This window comes from Pelobates fuscus, chromosome 9, assembly GCF_036172605.1.
Source record: "Pelobates fuscus isolate aPelFus1 chromosome 9, aPelFus1.pri, whole genome shotgun sequence".
NCBI lineage: Eukaryota > Metazoa > Chordata > Amphibia > Anura > Pelobatidae > Pelobates > Pelobates fuscus.
The window spans coordinates 167,584,981-167,612,045 of NC_086325.1; the positions used below are offsets into that span (position 1 = coordinate 167,584,981).

The 27,065-nt window shown below is 41.6% G+C and overlaps 1 protein-coding gene across 2 annotated transcripts in view; it reads right to left on the reverse strand.

Moving 5' to 3' along the window:
* The window catches only part of LOC134573343 (discoidin domain-containing receptor 2-like), a 102,166-nt gene extending 90,156 nt beyond the window's left edge, over window positions 1–12,010 (reverse strand). For both annotated transcript variants that reach the window (XM_063433041.1, XM_063433040.1), the window contains exon 1: window positions 11,817–12,010. The gene's annotated coding sequence lies outside the window, so the exon portion shown is untranslated. The remainder of the gene's footprint in view (window positions 1–11,816) is intronic.
* Between the last annotated feature and the right edge of the window lie 15,055 nt (window positions 12,011–27,065).

The window sequence follows — 27,065 nt, forward strand, 5'->3', positions numbered from 1 at the left end:
TTAACAATCTCCTTTTATCTTGCTAATCTATTGATTGTTACACAGAAGATTTTGGATCCTCTGGAAGAATGGTGTTTGCTTTCTCTCTAATGCCCCCCTAATTATCAATGTGAATAATCTGTCCTCTCGTTGCTTTAACCCCTGTTTTACAGCTCAGGTTTAAATTGCACGAGTCATTTTATTCAGTAATTATTTTAAACTGAAAAAAGTGAAAAAAAGTGGATCTGTGGGACGTTTGTGATTCCCAATAAAAAAAAGGTATGAAAGGATCAATGGACCAATACAGCTACTATTTAAAGGGTTACTGCTCGCTGTAGTGGTTATGGTGCCAGGAGTCCCCAGGCCCGCTGTCCCATTAATGGAAATGGTTTTGCACTTACCTAGTCCCAGCTGGAATCCGATGCCCACTTTTGGTCCCGTGACGCACCTTCAGCTTCTGTAGAGCCGCAGTCACTTAACTACTTCCGTGACTTGTAGTGGTTATGGTGCCTGGAGTCAGTGTGTGCAGCGTTTTGCTTTGAAATGCTGCACATATAGAGTTTACCTTAATCTCTGCCGTCACCTCCAGCAGCCGAGATTAAGATTAAACTCTGTATGTGCAGCATTTCAAAGCAAAACGCTGCACACACAGACTCCAGGCACCATAACCACTACACATCACAGAAGTAGTTATGGTGGTATGAGGTACCCATTAAGTTTGCTTATGTGTACAGTTAGCCCGTTTCACTATATATCGATATAACAAATAAAAAAGGAACTGACACTTCTTTGGAAATTAAACCAAAAAATTTTGAACTCACTGCTAAATTGTGTTAAACTTGTTTTCCTTTGACATTCTGAATTATACAAAAGATTTCAACATCACAGTCCTGGCACGGCAGGGCACACTTTGCACTCAAACAAACAATAATAATTAAACACAATATTAACCCTGGAATCACTAGCAGACAGAGCTTAGTGTACCGTGGGCCCTGAGTCCCTGCAATGTCTACATACATGTCACCCAGTGTCATCTTGTTCCATAAAGAAAACAGGAGACATAATGTCTATGAGCAGATTGTAAAAATGTAAACTCACCATCAAACGCTCATTAAAAAAATTACTCTTTTGGATTTTCTTCCCCTTTAACCCGTTAAGGAACAAACTTCGGGAATAAAAGGGAATCATGACATGTCACACATGTCATGTGTCCTTAAGGGGTTAATCTGCTAGTCTGATGCCACCGGTGATTAACCTTATGGCTTTAGATTGCAAGCTTCCAGCCAAGGCTGTGACGCCCTGCTGCATTACTTTGTATTGTTCGTGTGAAGATTTACAATATTTCTTATTTCCGGCTGCTGCCAGTATTTAAAGAAATTATAATTATAGTAATAATCTATTATACCGAACTCGGTGTCTGTCTCAGTTAACAGAGATCGCGTTAAGAAACGCAGGCTTAGAGCAGATTTTATTCCTTGTGTTACACTGAAGCATTACGTGAAAGAAAACAATACAAGACACAGAGAAATCTTTTTAACCCCTTCACCTCCGAACAGAGGTGAGTATTACCCCAGATCTATCAGACGATGTGCAGTAACCGGTCGCCGCACGTCTGGGACACCGTGACCAGTGAGGTCACATGTCTGATGATGTTGCCAATTATTTAGGTCAAATGGACCAAACTTGTCAGCAATTTCTGGCACCACAAATGTTTAACATGCGGCTCATACGGCGCCGAGGAATTTAAAGAGCAGGAAGATGTCTGGATGGAGGAGAATGTGGCAAGAGGACAACAAGATGAGCATGTTCCCAAGATGACCCCAAACCACAGAAATCCTTCCACTCCTGGCAGAGCGGCTGGGTCAAATCTACAGCACCGTACAGAATGAAAGCACAGCACAGAGTATATGACCTGGGGTACAGCACAGAGTATATTACCTGGGGTACAGCACAGAGTATATGACCTGGGGTACAGCACAGAGTATATTACCTGGGGGTACAGCACAGAGTATATTACCTGCGTTACAGCACAGTGTATATTACCTGGGGGTACAGCACAGAGTACATTACCTGGGGGTACAGCACAGAGTATATTACCTGAGTACAGTACAGAGTACATTACCTGCGGGTACAGCACAGAGTACATTACCTGGGGGTACAGCACATAGTACATTACCTGGGGTACAGCACAGAGTATATTACCTGGGGTACAGCACAGAGTATATTACCTGGGGGTACAGCACAGAGTATATTACCTGCTTTACAGCACAGAGTATATTACCTGGGGGTACAGCACAGAGTACATTACCTGGGGGTACAGCACAGAGTATATTACCTGAGTACAGTACAGAGTATATTACCTGCGGGTACAGCACATAGTACATTACCTGGGGTACAGCACAGAGTATATTACCTGGGGTACAGCACAGAGTATATTACCTGGGGTACAGCACAGAGTATATTACCTGCGTTACAGCACAGAGTATATGACCTGGGGTACAGCACAGAGTATATTACCTGGGGTACAGCACAGAGTATATTACCTGCGTTACAGCACAGAGTATATTACCTGGGGGTACAGCACAGAGTACATTACCTGGGGGTACAGCACAGAGTATATTACCTGAGTACAGTACAGAGTATATTACCTGCGGGTACAGCACAGAGTACATTACCTGGGGGTACAGCACATAGTACATTACCTGGGGTACAGCACAGAGTATATTACCTGGGGTACAGCACAGAGTATATTACCTGGGGGTACAGCACAGAGTATATTACCTGCGTTACAGCACAGAGTATATTACCTGGGGGTACAGCACAGAGTACATTACCTGGGGGTACAGCACAGAGTATATTACCTGAGTACAGTACAGAGTATATTACCTGCGGTTACAGCACATAGTACATTACCTGGGGTACAGCACAGAGTATATGACTTGGGGTACAGCACAGAGTATATGACTTGGGGTACAGCACAGAGTATATGACCTGGGGTAAGGCGCAGAGTATATGACCTGGGGTAAGGCGCAGAGTATATAGTACATAATATTAAGTTGATGCTATATAAATCAGTGTTCCAATACCGACACAGGGTTACAGACCTGCAGAAGGAATATTTGGAAGAGAAAGCGAAATGACCTCATTTGGTTCGGTCTGGTTCCCTGTAAGCAGTATCCGAGCCATCTAGAAATGTTAACCCCAAACGGATTGCGGTGAGAGGAAGCCATTAATGGGAGTTCAGCGCAGGAACGCAGAATACGCATTCCACCGTCTCTCAGTCATTTGGCCACAGTGCGTACAATAAGAGAGATTGGTCTGCAGGACTACGAACACGCCAAGAGTGACTCCACGCTGCTCAGGACCGGCAGGAGCATGCGTGTTAGGGTCTCACAAAACTTGGCCGCTCTGTTTACGTGGACTGTGATTTTCTTCCACACAGTCTCTACTGACAAGTAAACGTTTCTAGATCACTTTTGCCAATCTGGATTTATTAACAGCCTACTGCAGTGGTTATAGTGCGAGGAATACCACTGTGCTGGCCCCCGGTAATCAGCCACCAAGGGTTCCACGATGGTGGATGAACCAAATGCGGCTTTTGCAGATCTGCGAAGCTGGGGGCTCATTCATTGGCGGAGAGCGTCGGCGCTCAGATTTCACATTATCCAGCTTAATCACGCTCTAATGACGCTGCCGGACGTGGAGTCACGCCTTTAACAGCAATATAAAATATATCTGTATGTTTAGAATTGAAACGCTGCACATACAGCAGAAGTGCTTATGGTGCCTGGAGTAACTCTTAAAGCAAAACATGCTGATCTGACAAAATGTGTGGAGGTACTCACAGCTTGGTAATTCTAGCTGACATTTTGTTTTCAAATAAATACGAGAATTTCAGAGATGTTACAGAGACTGCACAGCCGCCATCTTATTAAAGAGAGAGGCACAAGCAGAGAAAGAGACACAGGCAGTGAGAGAGACAGGCAGAGAGATAGGCCAAGAGAGGAAGACACAAGCAGAGAGAGAGAGAGAGAGACTGGCAGAGAGAGAGAGAGATAGAGAGACACTGGCAGAGAGAGAGAGAGACACACACAAAGAGAGAGAGAGAGAGAGAGAGACACAGGCAGAGACACAGAGATTGACAAACAGACAGATAGCTGGATAACGGCTGTTTATCGGATTATAAATCATTGCCAGATAACACTAATAGGGTCTAATCTTTCTGCCCATGTGGTAAAACATTGGAATTCCATGCTAAGGAGGCTGTAAAGGGAAGTGACTAATACCTTCTATTCTAAACATAAATAAAGCAATCAGTGAGGTTTGGGGGGAGCAGGTCAGTGGGTAAATAAAGGAAGGAATCGGCGTGATGTGTCACTCTCCATGAATCTGTGATTCTGTAAAAACAAACTGTATTTATTAAACCGAGACTTTCTCTTTCTCTGTGACGTCCCCTGCGATAATCCCAACATTCTTTGAACAAGTTCCAGGTGTAAGATCTATTTATTTAATGTTTATTAGCTACACACTCCGTGTGGCTCCAGGTAACGGTTTTACATATTTCTGGAAATCGAGGGATTCTTTTGATAAACTGCAAATTGTGGAGAGCTAATCTAGGAATGGCAAAGTTTAGGGAAAATATACAGAAACGGAGTAAAACTTTAACTCGCCAAGTCACCGATTACACCACCTCGCCTATTAGGTCTAAATTTTGCGATTCTGTGTTAATTTAATCCGAAATTTCCAGTTTATTGAATAACCTTCTCGCTGATCCGCACCTTTTCCTCTATGGGCTCTGGATCTGGACTCTGCACTCCAGCCTAGGACCCTGGGTGGACAGAGGCTCGTCTAATCGAAATCTAATGTAAAGTCCCATCATCCTTAGCCGTCTTATCCTCTGTAAATTACTACTCAAAATATTTTCACCAACAGCTAGACTGTGGTTTAATCCACCCATTATTTTAATTAGAAACAAATCGTTGAAATGTTCAGAAAATACTTGATTAAACCGAATGAAAGGTGAAGAATTGAGCAATTTGTTATTTTTTCGGCCAGATAAATGTTTGATTAAGATGATTGGTCTCTGCGTGTGAATCAGACCCTCATGCTTTTCACTGTCCTTGCCACTTCATTCTTGTGGCCTTGTTAAAATGCCGGGCCAAGCAGCTGGCGCAGGGTGAGGGGGGCGATGGATTTTCACTGACTCGGGTTACAAGCGCAGAGCTGGCTGATGACCTTACTGGATTAACAGGCCCCTATCAGCGCCACTAAATGGGCTGCGACACAGGACAGGCGATGACAAAATACACGACCCATCATTCAGCTATCATTAGCACGGACTGCGCATAACTGGGAAATACATTTCCCATAATTCTCAGCAAACCCTGAGGCTGTGTGGCAATCGTACCAACTGCAGAGCCAAGGTTTGCCACCACTGGGTGTAACGATGGTTGTCAAAAAACAGATAAAGCAATAAAACCTCCGGTGATACGTTGTTATCAATATGTGCTGGGATTACGTTATTACAGATAATAATAAACATAGCTGTACCTGTAATAAGGAATATCTCATCTCGCTGCTATTGCTATCATGTATAAAGCGCCAACATACTCTGCAGAGCTGCACAATGTCTTTCCATTCACGAGGGAGCGGTACAGAGGAGGCACACAGATCCATGGGAAACCATTGCTGAAATGCATTTATTTATAGGACACCAACAAGTTCTGTAGCGTTGTGCAAGTGGAGATTTACAGTATCTCACAAAAGTAAGTACACCACTCACAATTTGGTAACTATTTTATTATATCTTTTCATGTGACAACACTGAAGAAATAACACTCTGCTACAATGTAAAGTAGTAAGTGTACAGCCTGTATAACAGTATACATTTGCTGTCCCCTCAAAATAACTCAACACACAGCCATAAATGTCTAAACCGTTAGCAACAAAAGTGGGTAAACCCCTAAGTGGGAAAGTCCAAATTGGGCCCAATTAGCCATTTTCCCTCCCCGGTGTCATGAGACTTGTTAGTGTTACAAGGTCTCAGGTATGAATGGGGAGCAGGTGTGTTAAATTTGGTGTTATCGCTCTCACACTCTCTCATACTGGTCACTGGAAGTTCAACATGGCACCTCATGGCAAAGAACTCTCTGAGGATCTGAAAAAAAAGAATTATTGCTCTACATGAAGATGGCCTGGGCTATAGGAATATTGCCAATACCCTAAAACTGAGCTGCAGCACGATGGGCAAGACCATACAGCGGTTTCACATGACAGGTTCCACTCAGAACAGGCCTCGCCATGGTCAACCAAAGAAGTTGAGTGCACATGCTCAGCGTCATATCCAGAGGTTGTCTTTGGGAAATAGACATATGAGTGCTGCTAGCATTGCTGCAAAGGTTGAAGGGGTCAGCCTGTCAGTGCTCAGACCATACGCCGCACACTGCATCAAATTGGTCTGCATGGCCGTCGTCCCAGAAGGAAGCCTCTTCTAAAGATGATGCACAAGTAAGCCCGAAAACAGTTTGTTGAAGACAAGCAGACTAAGGACATGGATTACTGGAACCATGTCCTGTAGTCTGATGAGACCAAGATAAACTTATTTGGTTCAGATGGTGTCAAGCGTGTGTGGTGGCAACCAGCTGAGGAGTACAAAGACAAGTGTATCTTGCCTACAGTCAAGCATGGTGGTGGGACCATGGTCTGGGCCTGCATGAGTGCTGCTGGCACTGGGGAGCTACAGTTCATTGAGGGAACCATGAATGCCAACACGTACTGTGACATACTGAAGCAGAGCATGATCCCCTCCCTTAGACGATTGGGCCGCAGGGCAGTATTCCAGCATGATAATGACCCCAAACACACCTCAAAGACGACCACTGCCTCGCTAGAGAAGCTGAAGGTAAAGGTGATTGACTGGCCAAGCGTGTCTCCAGACCTAAACCTTATTGAGCATCTGTGGGGCATCCTCAAACGCAAGGTGGGGGAGCGCAAGGTCTCTAACATCCACCAGCTCTGTGATGTCGTCATGGAGGAGTGGAAGAGGACTCCAGTGGCAACCTGTGAAGCTCTGGTGAACTCCATGCCCATGAGGGTTAAGGCAGTGCTGGAAAATAATGGTTGCCACACAAAATATTGACACTTTGGGCGCAATTTGGACATTTCCACTTAGGGGTGTACTCACTTTTGTTGCCAACGGTTTAGACATTAATGGCTGTGTCTTGAGTTATTTTGAGGGGACAGCAGATTTACCCTGTTATACAGGCTGTACACTTACTGCTTTACATTGTAGCAGAGTGTCATTTGTTCAGTGTTGTCACATGAAAAGATATAATAAAATATTTACAAAAATGTGAGGGGTGTACTCACTTTTGTTAGATACTGTATAAATATTTATAACACGTACAGAGACAGACAAACAAATGATCTGACAATCTTCGCTTACACTGCTCAATCCGCAGATCGCTCCTGGATAGTAACTAGAAGGAGGCAGTAGGGCAGTCGTTAAACATCTGGTTCCAAATGGCCAAGCAATGCTGCATCACCAGTTAGTCCCATCACATTCTTCAGACTGTAAGCTCTGAGGGTCAGGCCTTCTCACTACTTTCAATTTGATGTAATATTTGCTGTACTTAAAGGGTAACCTCAAGCACCATAGCCACTATGAATTCCTGCACATACGGATTTTAACTCCTTTGTTGCTGAAGGTGTAACTCCACCTCCAGGCGCGTCATTGGGGGTTTGATAGAGTTCTGGTCCGGTAATGTAAATTCCGGGCAACTTTCACGGAATTACATCAAGTGACTGACTGCGCCTAGCTGGACCATTGGACCACCATCAGACCACGATAGGGACCCAGATAAGGGGGTACACCATTGCTAAACTGTTTGCCTCATTATTGGGGTACAATTCCAGGATACTCCTGGCACCATAACCACTAATGTGTCCTGTGGTAGTTATGACGGTTGCAGTTACTATTTAAACTTGTTTGTAGCCCCATAATAGTGCATTTAATTGAGTAATAAATAAAATAAATGGATGTACTCAAAATATCAGTCAAAAGTCTGAGTACATTTTAGAAACTCACCATAAAACATAGAATCCAACAGCAACATGTCTGACAATCTGAGAGACTGTGATACCGCGTGACCCCAGGCCCACTGTACCATTATCCCCGACTGACTGTCCTGCCAGGCTGCCCGTTACCGTGGCGCGCATGTTCATATGATTTATGAACGGCCATGTTGCCAATGATGCCAGTTGCATCGTCCCTCTCCCGATATCAGATCTGCCAGAGTTAGCGGGTCTGACAGACACTGACCCTGTACAGGATCTTCTCAGCGGGAAGGCTGACTTAGCATCATGGTATATGTCGTTTCCATTAGAAATAGTTGTATTAAATTTCAAAAATATCAAAGTGTCGATTGGCACCATAACGGCGCATTGTTGGTAACCATATCGTATTATTATATCACCATTCACTGGCCCGGTCTTTTAACTCGCTGTTGGGTTACGGGAGTGATTGAGAATTAAGGTGCTGTTTTATAGCTGCCCCCAACATACACCGGATCATTACTCCCATTATTCTAAGATAGCTAAGTCCGAAGAACCTGCAATATCCATGCTAGGTAAGCAGACTGTCCTCAAGGCCCAGAAGTGGCATGTTATTTGGGGTGCACCTCTGTACCCCACATTATATTGATGCACTCCAGGATAAATGGAGCAGAATTCACTCCATTTAACTCACAACTTTATTATTATTAGCATTTATATATAGCACCGGTATATTCCAAGGCGTTTTGCAATTTTACAGACAGATATAAAATAATAAGTCATTTTGACAGAAACTAGGGGTGAAAAGGTCCCTGCTCACATGAACGCCAGTAATCGCAAATCAATATAATCCAAATCTCTGCAGGAATTGGGTAACAATACATATTGCACGCCCTAAGCCATCACACATAGCAAAACAAGCACTCAGGCTCGCTGACTACTCTGACAACAGCGATGGCTGCACTCCGGCGAAGCAAAGCATCATGGGTAATGTAGTTCAGTAGTGCTCCAGTCCCAAACACAGCAGACCCCACTTAGCACATTTACACAACACAACGTTCTGCCACTGTGACCTCACAGGGGAACCCTGTCTGTCATTAACCCCTTCAATACCAAGAACTGAATCTCTATTATTATTGGCATCTATATATCGCCAACGTATTCCGCAGCGCTGTACAATATAGCAAGGCCCTCATCAACCTATTGTCCCTCTCACGATCTGTCGCAGTTTGTCTCATTTGTTGTGAAATTCCCTCTTTTATATTATTGTAAAGCTCAGCGGTGTAACTTTGCAAAATTTAACAGGCAATAATAATAATCTGTGATGTCATAACAATCTCATCCTGTGATGTCATAACAATCTCATCCTGTGATGTCATAACAATCTCATCCTATCCCAAACTGTAATAACTTATTCAATGAATGAATCTCGGGCTGCGTGGAACTGCCATCGCTAAATAGGCAGCGCCTTCTGTGCCTCCAGCGGCCCTTTGTGCGTCAGATTTACGCCCTGCGTACAGAGCGGAAAATGTCCAGGGTTATTCACTAAACCGAGAATTCAAAGTGATTAGTAATCGAACTGAAAGCACAGCTGACTCCGATAGTTTTTACAGTTTGACTATTTTGACAATAAATGTATAATTCACTTTGAATTCTCACTTTAGTTAATAGCCCTATATGTTATTAAGGGGTGAATTTGCCGCATGTAACACTAATAGTGAATGCATAGTAACGGTTTGATTATGTAGTAAATAATAATTATTAATAAACTTCATATCAAACCATGGAAGCTGTTATAGGATCGAGATAATATCATATCAGTGAGATAATATCATATCGGTGAGATAATATCATATCGGTGAGATAATATCATATCGGTGAGATAATATCATATCGGTGAGATAATATCATATCGGTGAGATAATATCATATCAGTGAGATAATATCATATCAGTGAGATAATATCATATCGGTGAGATAATATCATATCAGTGAGATAATATCATATCGGTGAGATAATATCATATCGGTGAGATAATATCATATCGGTGAGATAATATCATATCAGTGAGATAATATCATATCGGTGAGATAATATCATATCGGTGAGATAATATCATATCGGTGAGATAATATCATATCAGTGAGATAATATCATAGTGAGATAATATCATATCAGTGAGATAATATCATATCGGTGAGATAATATCATATCGGTGAGATAATATCATATCAGTGAGATAATATCATATCAGTGAGATAATATCATATCGGTGAGATAATATCATATGGGTGAGATAATATCATATCAGTGAGATAATATCATATCAGTGAGATAATATCATATCGGTGAGATAATATCATATGGGTGAGATAATATCATATCAGTGAGATAATATCATATCGGTGAGATAATATCATATGGGTGAGATAATATCATATCAGTGAGATAATATCATATCAGTGAGATAATATCATATCAGTGAGATAATATCATATCGGTGAGATAATATCATATCAGTGAGATAATATCATATCAGTGAGATAATATAATATCAGTGAGATAATATCATATCAGTGAGATAATATCATATCGGTGAGATAATATCATATCGGTGAGATAATATCATATGGGTGAGATAATATCATATCAGTGAGATAATATCATATCAGTGAGATAATATAATATCAGTGAGATAATATCATATCGGTGAGATAATATCATATCAGTGAGACAATATCATATCAGTGAGATAATATCATATGGGTGAGATAATATCATATCGGTGAGATAATATCATATCAGTGAGATAATATCATATCGGTGAGATAATATCATATCGGTGAGATAATATCATATGGGTGAGATAATATCATATCAGTGAGATAATATCATATCAGTGAGATAATATCATATCGGTGAGATAATATCATATGGGTGAGATAATATCATATCGGTGAGATAATATCATATCAGTGAGATAATATCATATCAGTGAGATAATATCATATCGGTGAGATAATATAATATCAGTGAGATAATATCATATCGGTGAGATAATATCATATCGGTGAGATAATATAATATCAGTGAGATAATATCATATCGGTGAGATAATATCATATCAGTGAGATAATATCATATCGGTGAGATAATATAATATCAGTGAGATAATATCATATCGGTGAGATAATATCATATCGGTGAGATAATATCATATCGGTGAGATCATATAATTCCGTTAAGATAATAACATTCCGTTGAGATAATATCATTACGGCGTTAAGGATCCAGCTGTGTTTAGTGAATCTTGGCCGTTCTGTCCTGCTCGAACTACTACTTTCTAAACATTTATACTTGTGCAATCAGTAGACCCCTAAGTACAGCCTGCATTGCGTTTTACTTGGGGTTTATTCACTAAATTGGGAATTGTAGTAAATTAAGGTAACTGAGACGTTTAGGCCGTATTTGCCAGGTTGGAAAAATAGCCTCCTTGACTTAAAATGTGTAAATCAATTGTAAACTCTCCACAATTCCTGGTTTAGTGAACAAAACGCAGGTTTTTGCAATAAAGATCGTCTTAAAAAAAAACAAATCCTCTTCTTACATACATGGCGATAAAGTCTCGCATTTAACAGTAAAACATCAGACCACGCGCAGAAAGCGTTGCTGCAGCTTTTAGCTCGGGAGCGTATTTGTTTAATGGGTGCCTCGGAGAGCGTCCCATTCTGCTCACCATAAAGGGTTCAATACAATCAACAAGACAAAAGTTTTTGGAACTGACCTGGGGCTCCAATTCCCATGAATTTCGGTGTCTGAACGGTTTACACCGCGTGTCCCGGATTCCGTCACCCAACCTTGGCTTTCATTAACTCCACAATCCTTGTTTATTTTAAGCGGCTATTTTCCTACAAAATCTCAGGGATCATCCAAAAGTTTTCACTGTGATTTTTGCATCACATCCCCCTTCCGGCTGGAGACATGGAGAGGAGGCGGAGGAGGGGAGGAGGAAGGGGGGTTGTTGGGGGAGACCATGGCATCTGCTCTGCTATTTAAAGGTGCAAGCATTCCCACACAGGCAATCACAGAATAACCTCCTGGAAAGTATTGAGGAGTAAAAGTGGTAAACGTAGTAAGTGCCGAAGGCCAAAATGTTGGGAAATATTGGCACTTGCAACGTTACCTCTTTACACGCTCTTTTGAAATACTTAGAGAACTACCAAACATGCTCCATAGCGCTGTACAGCTAATACAAATTGTGACAATGTTAAAAAAAAGCACAGTCCGGGGCCAGATGTAATTGGATTCTTACCAATCTGATATTAAAATAAAGCCTTCGTCGTTACTAGTGCCATTACAGGCTCCGGGGCAATCTCAATACATTACAACAATTAACACTGCAATGTCCCCAGAACAAATATTGGACTTACAGGTTTTTTTTTGGGGGGGGGGGGGGGAGGGGGGCGGAGGGGTTTGTCCAGTGAGAGCTGTAATGATTTATTAAATGGTTACTGCAAGCACCGTGCGTTGCAGCGTTTTGCTAGGAAACGTTGCACACACAGAGTTTAACCCCTTTGTTGCCGGAGGATGGCCAAAAGGCGGATCCCTACCTGTCGTACAACTCCAACGATGCTATGCCAACTGGGGGTCTACCATTTGCCCATCCTTGTAGGGTTGTATTTGTGTGCAGTGTTTGTGCGTTTAATGTAATTGTGTTTTTGTACAGAGTACATGTGTGTGCATGTAGGAGTGCATTTGTATGTGCTGTTACCATTGGAATGTAGTGGTGTACTTGTATATAGTGTTTGCATTTCAATGCACGGGTGTGTTTGAATGTAGTGTTGGCTTTTAAATGCAGGTGTGCTTTTGTGTGTAGTGTAGATGTTTGAATGAAGGGGTGTTTGTATATAGTTTTAGTGTTTCAATAAAGGGGTGTGTTTGTATGTAGTGTTTGGTTGTAGGGGTGTGTTTGTATGTAGTGTTTGGTTGTAGGGGTGTGTTTTCGTATGTAGTGTTTGGTTGTAGGGTTGTGTTTGTATGTAGGGTTTGAATGTAGGGGTGTCTTTGTATGTAGTGTTTGATTGTAATTGCACAACAGCAAAAAACATCTAGCACACCTGCGAATCCGGTACCAAAGGTTCCTTGTAAGCACAGTGAGGCCTATCCACACGAGGGTGAGGGTGCATGCCTATGCACAATTATGGCGGCCACAGAAATCGCTGCCACTTCTACCAGTGAGAGCAGAGACAACACATCGTTACTACCCTAATCTCAGAGGGCCAAGGCTTCACACCTACCTGGTGATCACAGTTATTCTCTTGCAGCAGGAGCGAGCACAGCCTGTGACTCTCTCCGAACATCCCCAGTCTTTTTGGACAGTTATTGACACCAGGGTCTGTGCTCTCTATGGTCATTGAGCTTCTTAATATTGTGCGGGACAGTGTTCTGGAGTGAGTCGTAGTTACATTTCTGTTTGGGTTGAGTTGTGTGCTCTAAGCAATCGATATATAAATCGCTCTTTATAAATCGCTGGTAAGACCACACCTTGAATATGCTGTACAATATTGGGCACCTGTTCTAAAGAAGGATATCATGGCACTAGAAAAAGTGCAGAGACGAGCTACAAAATTGATAAAAGCAATGGAACATTTTAGTTACGAAGAAAGGTTAAAAAATTTAATTCTCTTTAGTTTGGAAAAACGGCACCTGAGAGGGGATATGATATATTATACAAATATATTCAGGGCCAATACAAACAATTATGTGGAAATCTATTCATAAACAGGGCTATACACAGGACACAAGGTCACACATTTAGACTGGAAGAAAGGAGATTTCATCTAAGGCAAAGAAAAGTTTTGTTTTTTTAACAGTAAGAACTACAAGGATATGGAATTCTCTGCATGAAGAGGTCCATACAGATGTTTAAACTAATAATAATCTAATCTAGTGCCAGAGGGAAAATATGTAATATCCCTGTTATAGCCAGGAGTATAAAGTCAGTACCCGGGACGGGTAGTCTCGGTGTCAGGGAGGGAATGAGATAAACACAGCACTGCCATTATGCCATTATTCCATCACACTGCGATATACAGAGAGCTAGAGACGGCCTCAATCTCATTATTCGTATATTGTATTCCCAGTGTGACGGTTTTTGTGTATATTGTATTTATAGTGTGACGGTTTATATGTATATTGTATTTATAGTGTGACGGTTTGTGTGTATATTGTATTTATAGTGTGACTGTTTATGTGTATATTGTATTTATAGTGTGACAGTTTGTGTGTATATCGTATTCCCAGTGTGACGGTTTGTGTGTATATTGTATTCCCAGTGTGACGGTGTGTGTGTATATTGTATTCCCAGTGTGACAGTTTGTGTGTATGTTGTATTTCCAGTGTGACAGTTTGTGTGTATATTGTATTTATAGTGTGACGGTTTGTGTGTATATTGTATTTCCAGTGTGACGGTGTGTGTGTATATTGTATTTATAGTGTGACGGTGTGTGTGTATATTGTATCCTCGGTGTGACGGTTTGTGTGTATATTGTATTTATAGTGTGACGGTGTGTGTGTATATTGTATTTATAGTGTGACGGTGTGTGTGTATCTTGTATTTATAGTGTGACGGTTTGTGTGTATATTGTATTTATAGTGTGATGGTTTGTGTGTATATTGTATTCCCAGTGTGACAGTTTGTGTGTATATTGTATTCCCAGTGTGACGGTGTGTGTGTATATTGTATTTCCGTTGTGACGGTGTGTGTGTATATTGTATTTATAGTGTGACGGTTTGTGTGTATATTGGATTTATAGTGTGACGGTTTGTGTGTATATTGTATTTATAGTGTGACGGTGTGTGTGTATATTGTATTCCCAGTGTGACGGTGTGTGTGTATATTGTATTAATAGTGTGACGGTGTGTGTGTATATTGTACCCTCGGTGTGACGGTTTGTGTGTATATTGTATCCTCGGTGTGACGGTTTGTGTGTATATTGTATCCCCAGTGTGACGGTGTGTGTGTATATTGTATCCTCGGTGTGACGGTTTGTGTGTATATTGTATTTATAGTGTGACGGTGTGTGTGTATATTGTATTTATAGTGTGACGGTGTGTGTGTATATTGTATCCTCGGTGTGACGGTTTGTGTGTATATTGTATCCTCGGTGTGACGGTTTGTGTGTATATTGTATTCCCAGTGTGACGGTGTGTGTATATTGTATCCTCGGTGTGACGGTTTGTATGTATATTGTATTCCCAGTGTGACGGTGTGTGTGTATATTGTATCCTCGGTGTGACGGTTTGTGTGTATATTGTATTCCCAGTGTGACGGTTTGTGTGTATATTGTATCATCGGTGTGACGGTTTGTGTGTATATTGTATTCCCAGTGTGACGGTGTGTGTGTATATTGTATTCCCAGTGTGACGGTGTGTGTGTATATTGTATCCTCGGTGTGACGGTGTGTGTGTATATTGTATTCCCAGTGTGAAGGTTTGTGTGTATATTGTATCCTCGGTGTGACGGTGTGTGTGTATATTGTATTCCCAGTGTGACGGTTTGTGTGTATATTGTATTCCCAGTGTGACGGTGTGTGTGTATATTGTATTCCCAGTGTGACGGTGTGTGTGTATATTGTATTCCCAGTGTGACGGTGTGTGTGTATATTGTATTCCCAGTGTGACGGTGTGTGTATATTGTATTCCCGGTGTGACGGTTTGTGTGTATATTGTATTCCCGGTGTGACAGTGTGTGTGTATATTGTATTTATAGTGTGACGGTGTGTGTGTATATTGTATCCTCGGTGTGACGGTTTGTGTGTATATTGTATTTCCAGTGTGACGGTGTGTGTATATTGTATTCCCAGTGTGACGGTGTGTGTGTATATTGTATCCTCGGTGTAACGGTTTGTGTGTATATTGTATTCCCAGTGTGACAGTTTGTGTGTATATTGTATTGCCAGTGTGACGGTTTGTGTGTATTTTGTATTCCCGGTGTGACGGTATGTGTGTATATTGTATTTATAGTGTGACGGTGTGTGTGTATATTGTATCCTCGGTGTGACGGTTTGTGTGTATATTGTATTTCCAGTGTGACGGTGTGTGTATATTGTATTCCCAGTGTGACGGTGTGTGTGTATATTGTATCCTCGGTGTAACGGTTTGTGTGTATATTGTATTCCCAGTGTGACAGTTTGTGTGTATATTGTATTGCCAGTGTGACGGTTTGTGTGTATTTTGTATTCCCGGTGTGACGGTATGTGTGTATATTGTATTTATAGTGTGACGGTGTGTGTGTATATTGTATTCCCGGTGTGACGGTTTTGTGTGTATATTGTATCCTCGGTGTGACGGTGTGTGTGTATATTGTATTTATAGTGTGACGGTGTGTGTGTATATTGTATTTATAGTGTGACGGTGTGTGTGTATATTGTATTTATAGTGTGACGGTTTGTGTGTATATTGTATTCCCAGTGTGACGGTTTGTGTGTATATTGTATCCTCGGTGTGACGGTGTGTGTGTATATTGTATCCCCGGTGTGACGGTTTGTGTGTATATTGTATCCCCGGTGTGACGGTGTGTGTGTATATTGTATCCTCGGTGTGACGGTGTGTGTGTATATTGTATTCCCAGTGTGACGGTGTGTGTGTATATTGTATTCCCAGTGTGACGGTGTGTGTGTATATTGTATCCCCGGTGTGACGGTGTGTGTGTATATTGTATCCTCGGTGTGACGGTGTGTGTGTATATTGTATTCCCAGTGTGACAGTGTGTGTGTATATTGTATTCCCAGTGTGACGGTGTGTGTGTATATTGTATTCCCAGTGTGACGGTTTGTGTGTATATTGTATCCTCGGTGTGACGGTGTGTGTGTATATTGTATTCCCAGTGTGACGGTGTGTGTGTATATTGTATTCCCAGTGTGACGGTGTGTGTGTATATTGTATTCCCAGTGTGACGGTTTGTGTGTATATTGTATCCTCGGTGTGACGGTGTGTGTGTATATTGTATTCCCAGTGTGACGGTGTGTGTGTATATTGTATTCCCAGTGTGACGGTTTGTGTGTATATTGTATCCTCGGTGTGACGGTGTGTGTGTATATTGCATCCCCGGTGTGACGGTTTGTGTGTATATTGTATCCCCGGTGTGACGGTGTGTGTGTATATTGTATTCCCAGTGTGACGGTTTGTGTGTATATTGTATCCTCGGTGTGACGGTGTGTGTGTATATTGTATTATAGTGTGACGGTGTGTGTGTATATTGTATTCCCAGTGTGACGGTGTGTGTGTATATTGTATCCTCGGTGTGACGGTGTGTGTGTATATTGTATCCTCGGTGTGACGGTGTGTGTGTATATTGTATCCTCGGTGTGACGGTGTGTGTGTATATTGTATCCTCGGTGTGACGGTGTGTGTGTATATTGTATCCCCGGTGTGACGGTGTGTGTGTATATTGTATTCCCAGTGTGACGGTTTGTGTGTATATTGTATCCTCGGTGTGACGGTGTGTGTGTATATTGTATCCTCGGTGTGACGGTGTGTGTGTATATTGTATCCTCGGTGTGACGGTGCGTGTGTATATTGTATCCTCGGTGTGACGGTGTGTGTGTATATTGTATCCCCGGTGTGATGGTGTGTGTGTATATCGTATATCGTATAAAGAGACAGATATTTTATTCTACACAAACCGCAGGTGTGCACACCTGTACGCAAACAGCTTGTTTTTACTATAAAACAAGGTTGGCGAAACACTGGATTTCCAACTACATCTCCCAAAATGCTTTGCCTGCCCAAGGTTAATGTAGTGGTAAAATGATTAAGTAATTATTGCCACCTAGTGGTAGTAAGCAGTGCTGCATGTTTTTGTCGTACTGTTAAATGCGTTAAAAACCCACCGAGCTCATCTTATTGGATTCATACACTTTGATAAAGACCATCGGGTCGAAACGCGTTAGTGTTTTTGCTGTTTTTATACAATACTTGTATTGTTTATTTTAAACACTTTTGATTAAAATAGCTATTTTTAGCATTTTGAATACTCCGGATCTACCAATTATTTTCTTTGCTGACCAGTCGAGTTTTGGGCATTGAGAGTGGAGGTGTATTTCCTGAGATATCAGAGCATGCGATTATAGTCAGAGCCTACTATACGTGGCTCTGCAGATTGTGAGTTGGCAATTGACAAACTGTTCTAAATAATTTTTTCCACCATACAGTATTATGCTATGTGCTATATGCTAAATGTCTTTGACATCTAGGTGGTGTATATAGGAACTGAAGAACCAGTCTGTATAAGTATATTTATTGCCTTAATTCCTTATTTGGAGCGCCCCCTATCTGTTCTTGTCTTATATCTTAAATTTGTGTTTTTTAAGTGGTTTTTAAACACTGGGGAAGTCGCACCTATTAAGAGAGTAATTGAAATACTTCACCTCACTTGCACTCTGTGTGTTAAGTTTTCTTCTACTATTGGATTCATCGTTACAGAATGGAATCTTGGGTCAGAGTGGAAAATCTGCTGTAAGACGTACCGCCAGATGATTTACTTAGAATTATGGTGAAATGAGAAAGTTAACAATAAATTCTGTTAGAGTGACGTTGGTGTCGCCAGCCCAGAATTATCATCGCATTCATAAACAGATTAAAATCCTCCTGTAACAAACAGCGATCCCAAGAATGGGATATTTCTATTCTAAACACAATGCCTGGCAGGAATATCCTAACAAGCAGACACGGCGGCCTATCAACATTGTGGGTCACCAGCTTCCCAAACTAAGGCTAGAGAGAGCGTTTATTTACTTACAGACCGGAACGCCGTTGCTTTCTTGTACAGTGCTATAGAATATGTTGGAGCACATTAAATAAGTGACATTGGAGACAATATAAACAAATACTTTCTCCCTGCAGCCTTAGTTTGCACATCGACGAAATGACAACCGTTTATGAAATAAACAAATCTATTGGGGCCTCTCTTAGATAAAGCGTGTGGAATGAATGCCCATAAACTGTGGAGACCGGAGATCTGCTGTAACAGTACGAGAGGTCGATTTGTGATGTCGAGAAATATCTGTGTTGCTGGTATTTTAAAAGGAATACATTTGCCCTCTTTGAGCTCTAATCTATTTTTTGTTTAGATTGTGAAAAATGTATTTTCCTTGAAATTCTTTCGGGTCGGTGGTCGGTGGAGGTGACACGTTACGGCTGCATTGTCCTCAGGAACGCACTTGTTTTACGTCACCCCTCGCCTTGACGAATTACAAAATGTCACCGCCTGTAGCTACCGATGGGAAGCACAACCAAAAAAGAAAAACAAAAACTACGAGAAAAATGACAAAACCGTCATGAGTCCTCGAAGAAGGGATTAGCAGGAACTGAGCTTGAAAAGAAATATTGTTTAAATAACAGTTTGCTGTAAGCAAAACAAGTCAGAGGAAAAGGGTAAATTCATGACATTTAAGCATAGTTTGCACAATATAGACAGGCTGCATATTACTGTTAATACTGAGAGTTCCAACATGATCTGTAGCGCTGTACAATAGAACAGGTTATGAACAGCTTGACTTACAGTGACCTTTCTATGACGTTAAAGGTACACGCGTTACTAACTGTTTAACCAGTCTGCTATTGGTAAAGGCGAGAGACGGTAAAGTTAGACACAATACAGGAGTTCTGGCGTTGCAGATGAGGGTGTCGGTTATTATGTTTTGAGATCTTGTGAGATTAATTCCAGGGAGGATCAGTCTATTTCTAGAAGAGCATTTCCAGGTATAAAGGCGGTGGAACATATTTTAAGTGTATTAACATGTTTATGTACTGAAAGGTGAGGTGTCGTAGCTTAATGCTTTGTAGGAGCATTGGGATAATATTCGCCCCCATATTAAATTAACATCTGTTTATGCACTTTATGTTAACCTGCAGCATGGAGAGCTTGAGGCCGCGCTGTCCCTGGTATGTAGGAAATACCATTGAGATGCACTCTCAGCGTCCAGCGCCCACAATCTGTTATGTCTTGCTACAGTATACTCACCTAGTTAAGACTGGACGTGACAACGATGACACACTTTAGAAACTGGGTGCACTCCCTAAGCACGACATGTTCACTGCAAGAGTTGCAGGAATAGCCAGATACTACGATACTAGAAGCAGGCAAGTCTCACACACGAGGGACGCTATCCTGCCGTTTTTACATTGTTAGAGGTTTTTAGTTTTTTTTTATTTAGTTCTCTCATCTTGTTTTTGTAAGTAGAAATGCTTTAGACCTGTGAACGGCAGAATGTCCCAAAGTTCTATTACTCCAGTAACAAGATTTTACAAGATTCTATCCTACTTTGCATCTGTATTGCTGCTTAATGGGGCACTCTAGGCGCCTTAACTACTGCAGCTTACTAAGGTGGTTGCCGTGCAATGAACCTAGTGACATCTAACCCCTATTTGGGGGGGCAAATTAAATTAAATTTAAAAAAAAAATGTCCTTCCATTCAGGCATTGTTCCCTTGTGTCCCACGTCTGGGGACAATAGGGAAATGTCACAGAATGCTAGGCATGAGAGTATGATTAGGCTGGTACTGTGCAATGTAAAACAATTTTTCAAAAAATCGCTCCTCTTGCTGGTTGGGTCGGGCGCGCAAATCACTCGTTGGCTTACACCTGCTTTACGTTCACCTGTTTCCATGAACGGCCCGCTGGCAATTTCAGCACACGTGCGATAGGCGCTTGGACACCGGCTACTTCATCGTAGGGGAATAGCACTAGTCCAAGTCTCCCCAGCTAATGCCATGGCTCGGTAGCCACAGGCCTCTAGAAGGTACCCTGGGGGGTAAACACTACGGTCCGTGCTATGTTCCCTCTGCATTATTTTTCGCTGCGGTCTTCTCATTCTGGAAGGGCCGAAAGCAGCTTGAAGTTAATGCAAGCCATTTTTCTTTTGTATTATTTCATTAAGTGGGATCTCACTAAACTTCCTCCCAGAATTTCTCCGCAGCACCACATTTTTTTTTTCGGTGTATTGGTCTCACTGTCTGATTTCCCTATTTTTCACTTATTATGGTCTAGGTGGGGTATTTCACTGAACAACCACAACCACATTTGCCACGATCATATTTACTAACAGCAAATTCGTTTTTTCTTTGTCCCACGATACATCCTAAGTTAGCTGTGGCTGGCTGTCAGGGTCGTAGGGGCCCACTAGTTGTAAATTCCCCCCTGGCTTCTTCGCCTTAGATTAGTGGTCCCGCGAGGACAACACCCATCCTCATACTCGGAGGTACTACGCCCCTCGGGCCAAATCATAGTTAGTCGCCTCGCATTGTGGCATAGAGAGGGCCTCACCTGTCACTCCCATTCTATCTTATGTTTAACTGTCACCGAGAGGCCAACACCCCGCCACGACGTTCAGTGGCCACGTTATCCCCTCGCGCCAACACATAGATAGAACCTCTCATGCCGCTTGGCATCTAGCAGGGTCTCACCTGTCACCAAAACCTAATCTTAATTGTTTCGCCTTAGGTTAGTGGTCCCGCGAGGCCAACACCCATCCTCATACTCGGAGGTACTCCGCCCCTCGGGCCAAATCATAGTTAGTCGCCTCGCACGTGGCATAGAGAAGGCCTCACCTGTCACTCCCAGTCTATCTTATGTTTAACTGTCACCGAGAGGCCAACTCCCCGCCACAACGTTCAGTGGCCACGTTATCCCCTCGCGCCAATGCATAGATAGAGCCTCTCACGCCGCTTGGCATCTAGCAGGGCCTCACCTGTCACCAAACCTAGTTTTAATTGTTTCGCCTTTTGGCATTAGCTAGTTTGCCAGCACGCACACATACATTCACCCACACGCGCACATTGGGTCGATTATGCGCTGTTTATTCGTTTCTTTTTCTATTAGGTCTCCGCTGCTTGGCGACTGGCGTGGTTTTCTCCGCCTGAGCTCTCTGGCTAGGTCTGGTACTCATCGCGCTGTGGCATTTCGGTTACTCCTACTCTCTCATAGCTGCCGCCGTTCCCTACGGTTTAGGGCCCGACCACGGGCCAGCCTTGTTAGCTCGTGGTCGTCATCTTTTTCACGTCTGGCTCTTTTGCCACGCTCGCGGTACGTGTGTTAGGGCCTTCTTCCCCTTTTTTGAGGCTCCTTCTTCGAGTATACCGATACTGTTCCTGTTGCTATGTTGTCTGTGGCTTTGGTTTTGCTTCTTTTGCCACCTCTAACTTGCATCAACTCTACCTATCCGGTTTACAACTCCACACGTTGTACAGGTTTACCATTCATACGCAGTTTCATGTCCTCATACTATACTCAAGGCGTCTAGGTTCTGTAAACTTCAAATTTACAGTTTTTCACATTAACATCCAAGTATCTCAACCACTATCAGACCTATTAAATGCCCGTCATTACGAACCGGGCATCAACTTTAAATGTAGGGAATAGCTGCTTGATCCAAGGAAATTCTGACTGTCATTATAGGGGTCAAGAAGGAATTTTTCCCCAGCTTGTTGACAATTGGCAGCGCTTCAAACTGGATTTTTCGCCTTCTTTTGGATCAACCGTTTTAAACACAAATGTCAGTAAGGCTGTACTTAGTGGGAACTAGTCACTTCACTATGTAATCTAGGTTTTGAGCCGCTATACCTGCTTCCTCAGTTTTGGGTATCACATACTTTCCCACAGCCACCACGTCCTTCTTGTAGCATTATCTCAGGAAGTCTCACCTATCCATGCAGTCTATTTTACTTTCTCTACCCCCACACTTAGTCTACCCTAGAGGGCCAACACGTTTAACATACCTTCTTCCCCTTGCACAGTCAAGAGTGCCGGTTAGAGGGCCGGGCAACTATTTACTTGCTTGGCTTTTACCATACAGCTAGGCAATTTAGGTTTTGTTGATTGTTTCATTTCTGGCAAGTATCCAATTTTTGCCCTCTTTTATTACAGGCCTACCACGACGTCGGTTCCGGCACACCCCAACCGACTTATTTCCCCTTTAATTCTTATACGGCTCTATTTTGCCCCTCACACAATTAAGGGATCTCACCACCAGTCATTCACGAAATAACTCAAAACATTTTATCTACATCACTCACATCATTTTAATAACTTTAGACCTTATGCAAGTCTTAGACAGGTAAAACGGGAGGCTCGGATCCACAGTCCCTGCATTCCAATTGTGGAAATGTTGTTTTATGTGAATAATAATCTACACTTGGTATATGTGTGAATCATTATTTAATGTACCGTTCAAATTATTTTGCTAATCACACCTTTATTGTGTTTACCACCCTATAGGTAAAAGACAAACAAAATAAAATAAAGAATGTAGCAAACACTAAAAAAACACATCTATGTTATCGCAACACCTCTATAATATGCTATGGTAACATGTCTATGGTATGTTTACATGTTTATGGTATGGTAACATGTCTATGGTATGTTTACATGTTTATGGTATGGTAACATGTCTATGGTATGTTAACATGTTTCTGGTATGGTAACATGTCTATGGTATGGTACCATGTCTATGGTGTGTTAACATGTTTATGGTATGGTAACATGTCTATGGTATGTTTACATGTCTATGGTATGTTTACATGTTTATGGTATGGTAACATGTCTATGGTATGTTTACATGTCTATGGTATGGTAACATGTCTATGGTATGGTAACATGTATATGGTATGGTAACATGTCTATGGTATGTTAACATGTCTATGGTATGGTAACATGTCTATGGTATGGTAACATGTCTATGGTATGTTTACATGTTTATGGTATGGTAACATGTCTATGGTATGTTAACATGTCTATGGTATGGTAACATGTCTATGGTATGTTAACATGTATATGGTATGGTAACATGTCTATGGTATGTTAACATGTTTATGGTATGGTAACATGTCTATGGTATGTTTACATGTTTATGGTATGGTAACATGTCTATGGTATGTTTACATGTTTATGGTATGGTAACATGTCTATGGTATGGTAACATGTCTATGGTATGTTAACATGTATATGGTATGGTAACATGTCTATGGTATGTTAACATGTTTATGGTATGGTAACATGTCTATGGTATGTTTACATGTTTATGGTATGGTAACATGTCTATGGTATGTTTACATGTTTATGGTATGGTAACATGTCTATGGTATGTTTACATGTTTATGGTATGGTAACATGTCTATGGTATGTTTACATGTTTATGGTATGGTAACATGTCTATGGTATGTTTACATGTTTATGGTATGGTAACATGTCTATGGTATGTTTACATGTTTATGGTATGGTAACATGTCTATGGTATGGTAACATGTCTATGGTATGTTTACATGTTTATGGTATGGTAACATGTCTATGGTATGTTTACATGTTTATGGTATGGTAACATGTCTATGATATGATACATTTTTTATGGTATGGTAACATGTCTATGATATGATACATTTTTTATGGTATGGTAACATGTCTATGGTATGATACATTTTTTTATGGTATGGTAACATGTTTACTGTAGCTTATTATTTTAGGTTTTCTGTTACCCAATTTATAATAACACGCCCATTCAATCTGGTAGAAATATCTTTAACAATGCATCGTGCTGAGTCCACTATAATAAGATATTATTGTGTAAAATGAGAACCTAGATTTCACAAATGTTTTGGTTGGAATTAAAGCTGGATAAATGATGTGCCTGGGCTCCCATCACTGTAATAATATTTATTTGCACTCTTTCCATGCAGCCATGTAGTGATAACAATAATCCACGTCTCTGGATTCCTAATGGATGGGGATCTCTGTGAAATATATTATATTGTCCGTGTAACAGTGCCGTACATCGGACCCACAAGTGGGATTGGCAGCAATTCTGATGCAGAATGCTACCATACAGCAACCTTCTATAATGAAACACCCACGGTCTGTGGGACCCTGACTGTATAAACCCGGATCATGCATGACTACAGTGCCCAGCGATGGGTTCCTGTACACCCTATAGCGCATTGTGTGTTTCACCCGGCTTTGACCTGACCTTTCTGTCCGCTGGTTTTCTTGGCTTGTACTGTTTTTGGCAATTCTCTTTGCCATTTCATCTGTCTTTGGCCATTCTAAGGATCGCTAATACCCCTCTATCCTGTATTTCTGCTATTGTACAATATGAGTTCATTCAAGTACTGTGTGCTGGGTCACTACTGCACCTGCACAGTATGACAATAGTCCACGCGTGGGACAGATTACTCGATACCTACATTGTGCCATGCGTGGGGCCATTATTTACTAATACGTCTAAAGTTTGTTTGACAATCTCCCCTCTCACCACACAGGGGCACTACAACCCAACTCAATCTCAAACACAATGACTTCAGACGTCCGTGCTCAGATAAACGAGGGATAAGATTTCATGACTGACTGTGTCAAACGAAATGCTGTTATTAACTTTACATTTTACAAGCCATTACATGACATCATACCCACAGTCTGAAATAATTAACCATGGATGTTGTAATACTGGCACAGCGGGCCCAACGTTACTAGAATAATGTATTATTCAATGAATTACTGCCATGGGCAGCTTAGTTTGATATCTGATGCCAGACTAATGTTTGGAAGAACTCATCAATAATGTTTTAACGTTTACCCGCAGAATAATGCATTGCAAATCACCTATTATTCATCTTCACCATTTTTTCTTTGTAAGTTATAATTACAACGAAGAAACTTGTTTAATAGTCCAGTTCAGTCCTGGCACAGCCGGGCACAGTGAGTTGTATTTCTCTTCTTCTTCCTGTGCTTTCTCTATGCTGACTGACAGGTGCAAAGGGCGGAGCCTATAACAATGATTGACAGGGAGCTAAGATGGAGGCGCCCAGTTTCAGGATTGAGTTAAACACGGAGGTGTGGAAATTGCCCCATTAGAAATGGTAAATCTGAGGCCAAAATAGTCAAACTTGAACATTTCCTAAACTCTCGTTAAGAAGCCATTTTTTCAGCTCAGTTAATTTGATCTAAAATGTACAATTCCATTGGCGGTTTGAAGTTAATGGATTTATAATATTTTGGATTTTGTACAATTCTAAAGAACTTGTTGAGTAATTAATGATGATCCATAGTGGGGGGCTCAGACGAGGTCCTCCTGTACATTGTATATGGAGGGCTGACACTGCAAACAGTGGTCTATAACATACAATATAATACATTTTACAGGAGATGATTGATGTAGTGTTGACCTGTTAGCTCCTAGTGTCAGTTGGGCTGTTTAGATTTGTAACCCAAACACATTACATTTATCTTTTTCTTACCTGCAATCCAGAGCCGAGACCGCCTCTACTCAGCAGCTCAATCCACCGCAGGCTTGATGATCATTTTATCTAATTAAATAATTCTCGTAGAGAAAAATTGTGGACTTTATGCGCATGTGCAGCAATTGCCAATCAAATGCTTCTCGCATCTGTGAACCTAATCAAACACCATCTTGTGACTGTCAGGAAGACCGCCACCGGAGGGGGATTGAAACCTGCAATGAAAGTAGTGCCGTGCCTACAGAACGCTATGTTTATACATTGTGGGAGAAAAGACACAGGGCCACCCAGACCATTCATTGGGATCCATCATTGGGATGAAGTGGTTTTGGTGCCTGTAGTTGTCCTTTAAATTGCCTGCAGTAACATCCGAACAGGTCTGAGTCATGTGAAAGTGTTACCCCGTGACTTGATAAATACCTACCTGCAAAATCGTTGGGTGCTGTGAGGGGTTTTCAAACTCCTGTTTTTGAAGGTAACACTCACATTGACCATGAAACTACTTTTTATTTGTTCATTGTTTAGAACTGCATTAGAGCAGGATTAACTGTAAGGTGACCCTAGGCAGCCGCCTATCACTCAGCAGTTAAACAAGGTCCCAAAACCATGAACCTGGCCCTATGTGAAGAATGGGGATGGAGGGCAAACTAGGAATCTGCCTATAGCCCCGCAGGATCCTAATCCTCCTGCAAACTGCGTGTGAACTCCGTATCTGCGTTTTATAATGGTGTCATAAGATTTGTACAAAA